General features: G+C 40.8%; 1 long non-coding RNA gene across 2 annotated transcripts; it reads left to right on the forward strand.

The window, feature by feature from the left end:
- Positions 1-10,241: 10,241 nt before the first annotated feature.
- Positions 10,242-11,719, forward strand: LOC120553286. Of its 2 annotated transcripts, XR_005638152.1 has the most exons (4): positions 10,242-10,314; positions 10,407-10,468; positions 10,539-10,608; positions 10,686-11,719. It is a non-coding gene; the product is annotated as an uncharacterized LOC120553286 (long non-coding RNA). The 2 variants fall into 2 exon arrangements; XR_005638151.1 differs by having other exon boundaries at positions 10,407-10,608.
- The last annotated feature ends 384 nt before the right edge of the window (positions 11,720-12,103 follow it).

The following is a 12,103-nucleotide window of genomic DNA, read 5'->3' on the forward strand; positions in this document are numbered from 1 at the left end:
GATGACACCCAATTATACTTATCAATCAAGCCAGACGAAACCAGTCAATTAGCTAAACTTCAAGTATGCGTTAAAGATATAAAATCATGGATGGCCTACAATTTTCTGATGTTAAAGTTAAACAAAACTGAAGTTGTTGTGCTGGGCCCTAAACACCTCCGAACCTCATTATCCAAAGATATAATTACTCTGGATGGTATTGTCCTGGCCTCCAGCACTACTGTTAGAAATCTAGTTATTTTTGATCAGGATATATCCTTTAACGCCCACATAAAACAAACCTCTAGAACAGCTTTTTTTCACCTTCATAACATAAAATTAGGAACATCCTATCTCAAAACAATGCTGAAAAACTAGTCCATGCATTCGTTACTTCCAGGCTGGACTATTGTAATTCCCTATTATCAGGATGCTCAAATAAAACCGTTAAGACTCTCTAGCTGATCCAGAATGCTGCAGCAAGTGTTCTGACAAAAACTAAGAAAAGAGATCACATTTCTCCTGTATTAGCTTCTCTGCATTGGCTTCCTGTAAAATCCAGGATTGACTTTAAAATCCTTCTCCTGACCTACAAAGCTCTAAATGGTCAAGCACCTTCATATCTTGAGGAGCTCTTAGTACCTTATTGTCCCACTAGAGCACTGCGCTCCCAGAATGCAGAGTTACTTGTCGTTCCTAGAGTCTCTAAAAGTAGAATGGGAGCCAGAGCCTTCAGCTACCAGGCTCATCTCCTGTGGAACCAGCTCCCAATCTGGGTTCGGGGGGCAGACACCGTCACCACATTTAAGACTAAACTTTAAACTCTCCTCTTTGATAAAGCTTATAGTTAAGGAGTGAGGAGTTGCAGTGTACGCCTAGCCCGGCGGGGAAGGGTGTATATCTGCAGACACAGCACCCCTTCTTTTCTCTGCTTCTCTTTATAGTCATCAGATTTACCTATCATATAGGTAAATCTATATGATAGAGGCAGGCCAGTACAGCCCGATCCGGTTGGGGAGAGTTCTAGCCCGAGCAGGCATCACTCTGTAATCTGCCTCTCTTAGTCATTCTATTCTTATTTTTTTGAGAATTTTTTGCATCTGACCTTATTACCCCCCTGATGGACATGCTCAGACATGCAATTGAGATTAACCAGCTACCCAAAACATTAGAACAAGCCCTGATCATAGTCTTGCTGAAGCCAGGCAAGGACCCAAAATAGTGCAGATCCCATAGATCCATTGCCATCTTATCATCAGAATATAAAATATAAAATAACGTTATAGCCACTAGATTGGAAAATGTATTGCCTGGTCTTATAAATAAGGATCAGACCGGTTTCATTAAAAATCGCTTTTCCTCTGACAACATGCATAGATTTGTTGATATAACTCACTGCGCTAAGGACATCAACACCCCTGTAGTGGCCCTCTCATTAGATGCCGAAAAGGCATTTGATTGCCTGGAGTGGCCCTTTCTTTTCACAGTCTTGAAAAAAATTAACATTGGTCCAAATTTAATTAAAATGATTCAGATACTCTATCTCAATCCATCAGCAAGGATCCAGACAAATGCTTATATATCGCCTCTCTTTCCTCTGTCACGAGGGACACGTCAGGGCTGCCCGTTGTCCCCTCTGCTTTTCTCTATGGCAATAGAGCACACTCTACTATTGAGGGCTTAGTGGTGGAGCAGGAAAAGCATGTCATTTCTCTTTACGCCGGTGATATCTTGCTGTACCTGACCAACGTAGCATCGTCACTCGCCACCCTCAGTAATTTATTAGAGGAATATTGCTGTGGCTACAAAATAAACATAAACAAAAGTATGATATTACCTCTTAATGCTGCGGCCCAACAATTACCAAGAGATAGTCTTCCCTCTCAATTATGGCCCCCGGCTTATAAAAGTAGAAGTGAACTTGGAAAGATGGAAGTCCCTACCTCTTTTCCTAACTGGACGAGTAAACAGCATAAAAATGAATATCCTACCAAAATTTCTTTACCTATTTCAAGCACACCCAACACCAGTTCCAAAAGCCTTCTTTAAAAAATTGGACAGCCATGTCTCTAGATTTCTGTGGAATGGTAAAGCTCCAAGAGTCAAGCTTAAAACTCTCTCGCCCCACTGAACAAGGCGGACTTAACCTACCTGATTTTCAATTAAACTAGATGGCTGCCCAATCTAAAGCTATTTGGACTTGGACCAAAAACCTAGAACACCCTCCAGCATGGAAACAAATTGAACAATCCTGTACAACTGAAGCAATGTCAAGTATTCCATTTATCCCCTCTTACCATAGTTTGAAAACTGAACCTGGTGATCAAACATACAACCAAAATATGGCATGATATTAGAATAAAGCATCAAAGTGTCCGGAAAACATATAGACCTACCCCATTCCACCTTAACCCTGCTCTACCAGAGTTTTTGAGAGATGTAATTACAAAGGACTGGTACAACAGAGGTATTTGTACATTTGGGCACCTATATGAGCAAGATCACTTGAAGTCCTTTGAACAACTGAAATCCTCCTACGGGCTTCCTTCTAGTCACTTTTTTAGTTCTTGCAAGTCAGGAACTATATCAGAGTGCAGCAGAGAGGGAAACTTGTCAACCTGGAAGATTTTCATATAGACATTATGATACAGGAAAAACACGATCTTAAGGGTTTTCTGTCTTTTGTCTATAAGAGGCTCATGTCCCTTATGGAAAATAAAGCTATCAGTGCAAGGGTTAAATGGGAAATGGACATTGGTGAGGCTTTCGAGGATGCTTATTGGAACTTGATTTGTGGTAGCTCTCAATCATTCTCTTATAATAGTAGACACAAACTACTACAGTTCAACCTTATTCACAGAGTTTATTATACACCTGAACGCCTCCAGAAGATAAGTAGTAACTATTCAGAACACTGCCCTAGGTGTAAAGTTGAAACAGGATCTCTTATACATATGTTTTGGACATGTAAGTGCCTGGAGAATTATTGGCTATCTGTTCTGGACATCGTTAAAAAAGTAGTGGGGATGGAGATCCCAACCAACCCAAGGCTGATACTGCTGGGGGACAACTCAGTTTTGCCAATCGACTTGAGGGGCTATACACACTTTGTCAGACTAGCCCTTATTGCAGCTAATACACGTATAGCCATTTGCTGGAAAAGTGAGGAGCCCCCTGGGTTATCCATGTGGCTCAAAGAGCTGTCATCATACATTCCTTCAGAAAAGATCATGTTTAACTTCAAGAAGAAGCCATTTCTTTTTGACAGATGCTGGAGAGATTTTGTAACCTTTTTACACGATAGCTCTTCTCTCAGAGACGATGCCCATACTTGAAGCTTACTCACGTTTGAGACCCTACTCAGCCAGGTGCACTGCAGCCTTATTATGGTTAATACTTTAGCCTTTGAACATAACGTGTGTACATACAGGGTGTCCGCCTGGTTTTAAAAAGTATTAAAAGGTAGCAAATCAAATTAGTAAAAATTAAGGCCATTAAAAGGTATTAATCGCCATTTTACGAGGTGTATTTTTTTTGCAAACTATGAGTTGTCCATTTGTTTTATTATGTCTATTTAAGTTGATCTTGTAAAGTTTGTGTGATATTATATCCTATCCCACATCGGGTGATAGCCTATCTTAGCCTGACAAGCCAGACCCACATCAAGATTTTGGGTCTGGGAACACACCATTGGCAGGGCTTAATCCGTGGGGCGGGATAAACGGTTGTCTTTCAAATTCCCTCCTCACGCAACAACCAAGCAGAGTAACGAAGAAGATAGCGGAGCTAGTTGATAGATTAAACTTTTGCCGTATCCGGTCAGCAAAACTCATCTCACTCACATCTTGCTTTTTTAAGAATTACTTCAGTGCCGTTCTTTGTTCTTTTCTCAAAGAAAAGCTGAACTCCAACTCTTCCTGAGTCGCGGCCAAAGCCGATTCCAAAGACCACTGTTAGCCAGGAGCTCTTCTTTGTTTAAAAGTTGTTTGTATCCCACAAACATTAACAGAGATCCTGAGTGGTGCATCACACAGATGAAGAGTATAGTGCAAACATTCCTCCAGGACAAGCAGTTGGCAGGTGGCATCTCAGCTGGTAAGAAAATATTGCATAGGGACAGTAGAAGTGGATAGGTTATTCAGATTGATTAAGGTAGCGGTCTCAGTGTGCAAGGTGGTTTTGTGCATTCTCTTAACAGTGTGGAAGTGTCATTGCTTTTACCTAAATAATTTATTTGAACAAGTTCTGAAAAAATATACTATGTACTCCTAGCTCTCTATGTAGATGCTGTGATGGTTGACAGGGTTTCCTCTAGAATTGTTTTCAGCAGTGGGGGTGTTGAACGTCAAAAAGTAACATTACCTGGAAACAGCGTGTAGATTCTTTTTAGCATCGTACATCACACTCTCAGTCACTATGACCACTACTACTACAATCAGAAACATTGATTGTGCCAACATATGAACAATAATGTCACTGTCAATGGGTTTATCTGCTAATGTTAGCTACCAACCGTTACCTTAAAACCATCCAGCAAATAGACGGTGCCGTTACCTGAAACCGGTGATTTGACGTCACCGCTCATTTTAAACACGGTTTAACAACAAAACAAAACGCTGAGTGAACATTACTAGCTACGTTTTTTTTTTTTTTTTTCATGTTGGTTTCGAGAAAAAAAAAACACGCAAAAAAAAAAAAAAAAATAAACTGAAAGAAATACGCCCCTGGGGGGAAAAAAAAAAAAAATATACCATGAGATCACAGGTTCACTTAGTTTCAAATGGTTATAATGGCATCACAAGTTCAAACGGTGAATGCTTGTTTGCTTGTCTGTATGTATGTCTGTTTTCTTGTATTTCACTTGCCTTATGGAATATTTTCCATTTGTACTCATTTGGGTGTTTGTACATACAGAAGAAGGTTCACGTAGTTGTAAGTGGTTATAATGGCATCAGTGCATGCTTGTTTCTTTAAACTGCTTTAATGTATCATTTTATTTCATCTAATAATTTTATTCTAAAGGTGAAATAAATGCAAGATGGGTTAGGGTTGCAAGATGTTTCCAAAGTCAGTGAGTCTTAATAATAATAATACATTTTATTTGTATTGCACTTTACATTTCAGCAATCTCAAAGTGCTACAAAGCATATAATAATGCACTTAGGAAAATATAAATATCAAGGTTAATAAAAAGTTAGGAGGAAAACCTATAAAATACATTTAGTACAGTGCTACAAAGCATACAATAATGCACTTAAGAAAATATAAATATGAAGGTTAATAAAAATAGTTAGGAGGAAAACCTATAAAATACATTTAGTAAAAAGCTTTCTTGAAAAGATATGTTTTGAGGTTTCGTTTAAAAACATCTGTAGATTGTGGGGCCCTCAGGTGTTCAAGGAGGGTGTTCCACAGCCTCGGAGCAACAGATGAAAAGGCCCTATCACCCATGCTGCAGTGCTTGGTTCTGGGGACTAGGAGGGTGTTTGTGGATGCAGACCAGAGGGTGCATGAGGAGGTCTGGCGGGTGAGGAGTTCCTGTAGGTAAAGGGGGGCATGTCCATGAAGGCACTGGTGGGTGAGGAGGGAGACCTTATATTCTATTCTGAATGGGATAGGGAGCCAGTGAAGATATTTCAGGATGGAGGTGATGTGATCGTTGTAAGAAATACTCTAAAAGACGTGATCGTTTGATTTCTGAGGAGGAAGGAGAGGCTGGGGTCGAATTGAAAGTTAAGCAAAAGGTTTAATAAAACAACACGATGAAAACGACATGACAAAAACAAATGATACACTGCAGCTGACAGCGGACTGAGTTGACATGCCTCCTCTTCAGGAATTACATCAATCAGTCCTGAGACATTCTCAGGTTCCGAAATATATTCCTTTGGAATTGTGGGCGTTTCCCTGAATGGAAACTGTCCCAGGTTAAAGACACACCTCTGATTTCAGGTTTACTCCAGTTCACAGACAAAGGTCGTTTAACATGGTAGTGCCGATTCTGTTCAAGTTTACAGAGTTTGCATTTCCTTTGTTCTAATTAAGTCTGGCCCCGCAGGGAGTGGCTCCCCAAAAGTTGTTTAAACAATAAGTCTTCTAGAGCATCTACATTCATGCTAAATAACAGCCATGACCTAATCGATTCTTTAGAAACTTGAGTAGATGTGAACCAGACCAATGCTGATTAGGCTTAATCAGTATTGAAACATTCCTTCACTAAGCCAAAAAAAAATTTACATTTTTAAAAAAAAAAAAATTTAAAAAAAAAAAAAAATTTTTTTTTTTTTTTTTATCTTCAACATCGTGCTTGCACACCCTCATCAGGATCCTGGCAGCGCTGTTCTGGATGTATTGTAATCTCTGGATGCTCTTGCCAGAGATCCCGATGAGGAGTGCATTACAGTAGTCCAGCCTGGAGGAGATAAAGGCATGGACAAGCTTCTCTGCATCTTCCAGGGTGAGTGTCGGAAGTAGTTTGGCAATGTTCTTACGGTGGTAGAATGATGTCTTACAGAGGTGTTTGATGTGGGTGTCAAAGGTGAGTTCAGGGTCCATTTTAACACCCAGGTTTGTGACAGATGTGGAAAGGGAGATGTTTTGGCCAGAGAAAGTGATACTGGTGATGGTGGAAAGGCAGAGCTGATGTGGTGTGCCAACTAAGATGGCTTCTGTTTTGGAACTATTTAGCTGAAGAAAGTTGAGCTTCATCCACGCCTCTATCTCTTCCAGGCAGGTAGTCAGTGTGGATGTTGGCAGGGGAGCAGAAAAAGTGGGGGTTGTCCTGAGGTAAAGCTGTGTGTCGTCAGCATAACAGTGGAATGATATACCATGTCTGCTAATTACTTTGCCAAGGGGGAGCATGTAGATGGAGAAAAGGGTGGGGCCCGGAGTCTTAATCTATTCTGTTGACTTTCCCTATCTGCATTGTTCTATTGGCCTAGAGGGTGTAGTTTTATAAATCTCAAACTCAGTTTAATGGTTAGAAACGTGTTGACGTATAAACCTGCAACTCAATGGCATGTTGGTTTTAAAAAATATTGAGAAGGTATTAAAAATGGTATTAAATGATATTGAATTTACCTCCAGGATTTCTGTATACCCTGACATAGCATGTACATCTCTGGAACTGACAACTAATATCATTTTTATGATTTATTAATTTATATACTTATTATTTAGTTAACTTATTTTCTTTCTCTTTTCTTTCTTTTTTTCTTCTTATTTTTTTCTTTTCTTTTTTTCAAATTAATGTAATACTTAACCACCACTACTATTACTATTATGTTGTAGTTTGCTGTTTGGGGGGGGGGGGAGGTATGGGGATGATGGAGGGTCATTGTTAATGCTGTTGCATTGTACTTTTTGCTGTACTGATCTCTTTTGTACTGCCCTCTATCTCTGCAAGAAAAGAAAATTAAATAAATAAAGTGTATGAAAAAAAAGATAAGATTAGAGAGAATAATTTAAGGTGCATTGGTCCACTATAGAAACACACATGTACAGGATTTTATGTTTTGCCCTTAGTAACAGAATTCATTTAAAACACATTTGCAACTTCATTAGCCATTTCTAATTATCTCAACAACTGCCATAATATATTCACCAAACAACCAAACAACAATATGAACAGCAGTTTTCATACAGCAATATAAGAGTTACGATGACTGTCACATGCATAATTATAAAAAATAATGGTCACAACTTTAAATAATAACAGTGCTTAACTGAACAGCAACATGCACCTGTTGTATTTTAATGCAATAGGATAAAACCACTGCTGAATGAACAGAAAAGGCTCCAGGATTAATAAATCAAGGAGCAGACTAGCTGTATGTACACACCGCCGCCGACTTGAGCTTCTAAAGTTACTGGAAGTCATTCATTTTCAATGGAAGCTGGCTTCTCTCAGCTGCAAGGAGCACCAGAGCATCAATCAGAAAGTTGAAAGTATGTCAACTTTATGGTAATGAGCTATGACGCGATTCAGAGGCAAGCAGCGGCAAACGCCAGCAACCAATCGGAATATAGACGTCCTTCGCGCTGGCTGATCCCAGAGAAACATATGATGTAAACTTTCGTTCCTACCAAAACATTAGTTCCGAGAAAAAGGAGGAAAAACTCATAATCGCCGTTGCTGGGTTCCCTATCATTTATGATATGACGTTGTTTGCATATAGGGACCAGTTAACGTTACCTGCCGGTCACATTGTCTCTAAACAGTCCGCTCACGGTGAAGTCCAGCACGGATCAACAGCTGGCGGCTGCTTGCTCTGCCTGCATTCTGCTGCGGTTCAGCGTCTAACGAGCGAGTTAACTGCTAACAGACACCGCTGCGACCAACAACCAATACAAATTCTGTCCTTATATATGTAATTTATAAAAGGTTTCTACTTTCAATGTATTGGCCTTGCAGTGGCTGTTTGTGCTTTTTCAATCGTGTGTTGAACATGATGGAAGAATGCTGCTATGTCAGAGCAGCCAAAGCGTCAAAAAGCTTCCCCGTACTTTCTGACAAGCGTCCTTGACAGGGTGGCCAGAGCTACTTTGCAGCTCAAGTCGGCGGCGGTGTGTACGTACAGTAGCTGTACAGAATAAATCTCCATGGTAACTTAGGTGCCTCTGCTTTTGTGAAACCAAGTCAAGGCTAAATTAAGCCAGGAAAACTGGGAAATCCCGGCTTAATCAACTATGTCACGGATTTAAATTTGAGACTAATTAATGACTGAGGACCTATTGCAATCTTGACTTTAGCACATCAGTTGTGCTTACATATCCGTGTACTAGACATATTTTAATTTGTAATACAAACCGGACTTACACACACAAACAAACACACCTACACACACACACACACACACACACACACACACACACACACACAATATATCTAGCTAGCTAGAAAGAAAAGCTCTGTGTGGATTTGAAAAACATGCAGTGTCATACATGAATTAACTACTTTGCACTTGATTTGATAAATTTATCCTATATTAATATTCTTAATATCAGCTTAAACTGAACTTTATTCAAGCATCCCTTGGCACACAACAGTGTGATATATGCACTTAACCAAAGGCTACATTACTAAAACCGGCTACCGGTTGCTGGTCATATGCTCATCTGCTGTATGTCCATCTACGATGTCTTCAACAAACAGTCCACTTTTCCTTTCACATGTCATGAAATGCTAAAAAACAAACATCATGAACTCTTTCCAGAGGAACTTCTCAGTACAGAAAACATTTTGACTTATCTCACATTATGTTACTATGTATGCTAGCAGTGCATGGCTAATAGGTAACTAACGTTAGCATTACTACTCACCAGAGAAAATATAACACAGGCATTACATAATTCGCGCAAGTTCTACCTGTTATTCCCTGTAACGTATTCAAGTTTAAGGAACTATAATTGTTGAACCACTAACTCCACACTTTTTTTTCTTACATTTGTCTTCTCTACTTTATGTTACTGTGACTCGTAGCAGGGCGCTGCAGGGCGTAGCAGGGCATACAGGGTGTAGCAGTGCGTAACAGGACGTAGCCGGCTGTAGCAGGGCGTAGCAGGATGTAGCAGGGCACTGCAGGGCGTTGCAGGGCATACAGGGCGTAGCAGTGCGTAGCAGGATGTAGCAGGGCGTAGCAGGATGTAGCAGGGCATAGCAGGGCTACAACAATGCTGCAACAATGATTTAGGTGACACCATAATCCAAGGAAAACTGGGGTGAAATAACACAAGGGCTCCTTAGAGCTAAGTTAGTAACAAGCATTTCTGGGACATGAGTGCACACAGATGGAAAGAGAGAGCAGCTCAGTGTGTCAAAGGAAGACCCCGGCAGTCTAAAACTATAACAGCATAGCTAAGAGCTGGTCCAAGGCAAACCTGAGCCAGCTCTATAAGGCTTGATAGATGAATCTGACGACTATGAAGAGAAGCAGAGAAGAGAAGGGGTGCCGTGTCTGCAGCAGAGAGTTTTAAAGGGGTGATCGAATGCAAAACCGATTTTACCCTGTCATAGTTGAATAACGACAACTATGGTGGGTAAATAGGACATACATAGAAGCTCAAAATCCCATTGACACCCCTTTACTATGAAAATCTCATATTTTGAAACTGCCGCTGAAAACGGGCGAATCTCAACAAAGCTGGAAGTTGACGTCAACCTCCCAAGACCTGTACCTTTGTCACGCCCATGTGTGTGTAGCAGCATAGAAATAAGGTTGTCTTGCTGCAGTTAATTGCGCCTGCTGACCACTAGGGCGGCAGTACATAAGTGTGGCCTTCCTTCTCGCGCTCCCACTGCTGCATCATTTCCGGGTCAGGTGTTTGGCTGTGCAGGTAATGCTCCGCGCTACTGCTGTGGCTATTGCTTCGTTTCGTCTTTTTATCACTGCGTCCTCATGTTTAAAGCCTGCGTGTTTTCACTGCAGAGCAGCGACCAAGTGCTCCATGTGCCGTGCTCCGTTTTATTCCTTGGTTCTCTCAAGCGGTGGTAAGTGTCCAGTCTCTCTCTCTGTGTTAAACCAAATGCTATCCTGTAGCTGATGCTAGTGTGGTCACAGGTAGATGTCTGCTGCCGTGTGGGTCTTTCTCTCCCTCCCTCTCCGTGTGCAGGTTTGACTTTGAAAACAGGTATGCCACATTAAATCTAGCCCCCAAAAGCCTTGATTAATGTAGCTTAGCCATGCTAATTTTATGTTTATTGACAGGGAATGCTCATCAGCTGGCCGAAGTCTACAGGTGGTGATTCACGTGACTCCACCACCAGCTGATTGGGGCCGCTGCTGCTTTGTCTACTGCTAAACGTGCTGCTTTGTCTACTGCTAAACATGCTGTTTTGTCTACTGCTAAACGTGCTGCTTTGTCTACTGCTAAACGTGCTGCTTTGTCTACTGCTAAACGTGCTGCTTTGTCTACTGCTAAACGTGCTGCTTTGTCTACTGCTAAACGTGCTGTTTTGTCTACTGCTAAACGTGCTGCTTTGTCTACTGCTAAACGTGCTGTTTTGTCTACTGCTAAACGTGCTGCTTTGTCTGCCGCTGCTTTCTCAGCAGCTTTGTCTCTGCTGCTAAATGTACAGTTTTGTCTCTGCTGCTGTTTAACCTACGCGGCTTTGTCTGCTGCTGTGTCTCGGTTGCTAACTACACAGCCTACTCTCTGCTGCTAAATATACGGCTTTGTTTCTGCCGTGAATTACAGTGTGTCTACTGCTTGGCTACTTGGTTGCTGGACTTTGGACTACAGTTGGCTTGCATGGTGGATTGCCGACACCAGACTTTTAACCTGTTTAGTTCTTTAATTTTAGCCGAATGACTGAGGAGTTAATCCTTTTAGTTTGTATTACTTTGTTTTGTTTACTTTATCATTTGAATTAAGTAAATTGTTTTGTTTTCTTTACATTATTATTGTTTGAATTAAGTAAATTGGTTTCTTTACTTTATTGTTTGGACTAAGTAAATTGTTTTGTTAAGCTGATTTTGGGAATTATTTCCTGTTTTATGTTGTAGGTTTTGTTGTACATTTTTGGGTTTAATTCTGTTGTAACCTCCTTTTGTTTGTCCTTTCCAGTGGCTGCAGGCTGGTGGTGGTGCTGGTGACGTGGGTGGTGGTGGTCTTTCTTGTGTGCCGTGTTTCCTTTTATTAATTCTCCTTCCCCTTCACCTGCTCTTCCCACCAGTAGGCCTCAGCCCCTGATTAGGTTTTTCTTTTTCTTATTTGTGATGCATGCAAAATTTTATGGTAATATATATCTATATACATTTTATTAAAATAAAGTATTTTTGTAAACTGGGAACCACGTGTTTTGCTTATCGAGTGGAACGAACCTGTGTGCTCTAAAGGTCTTGGGCCTATCCCAAGTGGCGTTGTCGGAAATCTTAAAATCCCTGAGTGTCATCTATCCCATTCGCATTGCCACATGTGTATTAAGAGAATGGTCACGCCCCAACATTTACACAGGCTACACAACAGTCTTCTGAATCTAGGTCACGCAGATCTCTGCTAATCCATTACAAAATTCACTTCTGAAACTTTTTTATGTGAGAAATCAACTATGTAAAGCTCAAATAGGGGCCGTTTTACGAAAATGGATGGCTAATGTGTGTCGGAGTTCAGCGGCCGGTGCTGC

This window comes from Perca fluviatilis, chromosome 2 (genome assembly GCF_010015445.1).
Source record: "Perca fluviatilis chromosome 2, GENO_Pfluv_1.0, whole genome shotgun sequence".
NCBI lineage: Eukaryota > Metazoa > Chordata > Actinopteri > Perciformes > Percidae > Perca > Perca fluviatilis.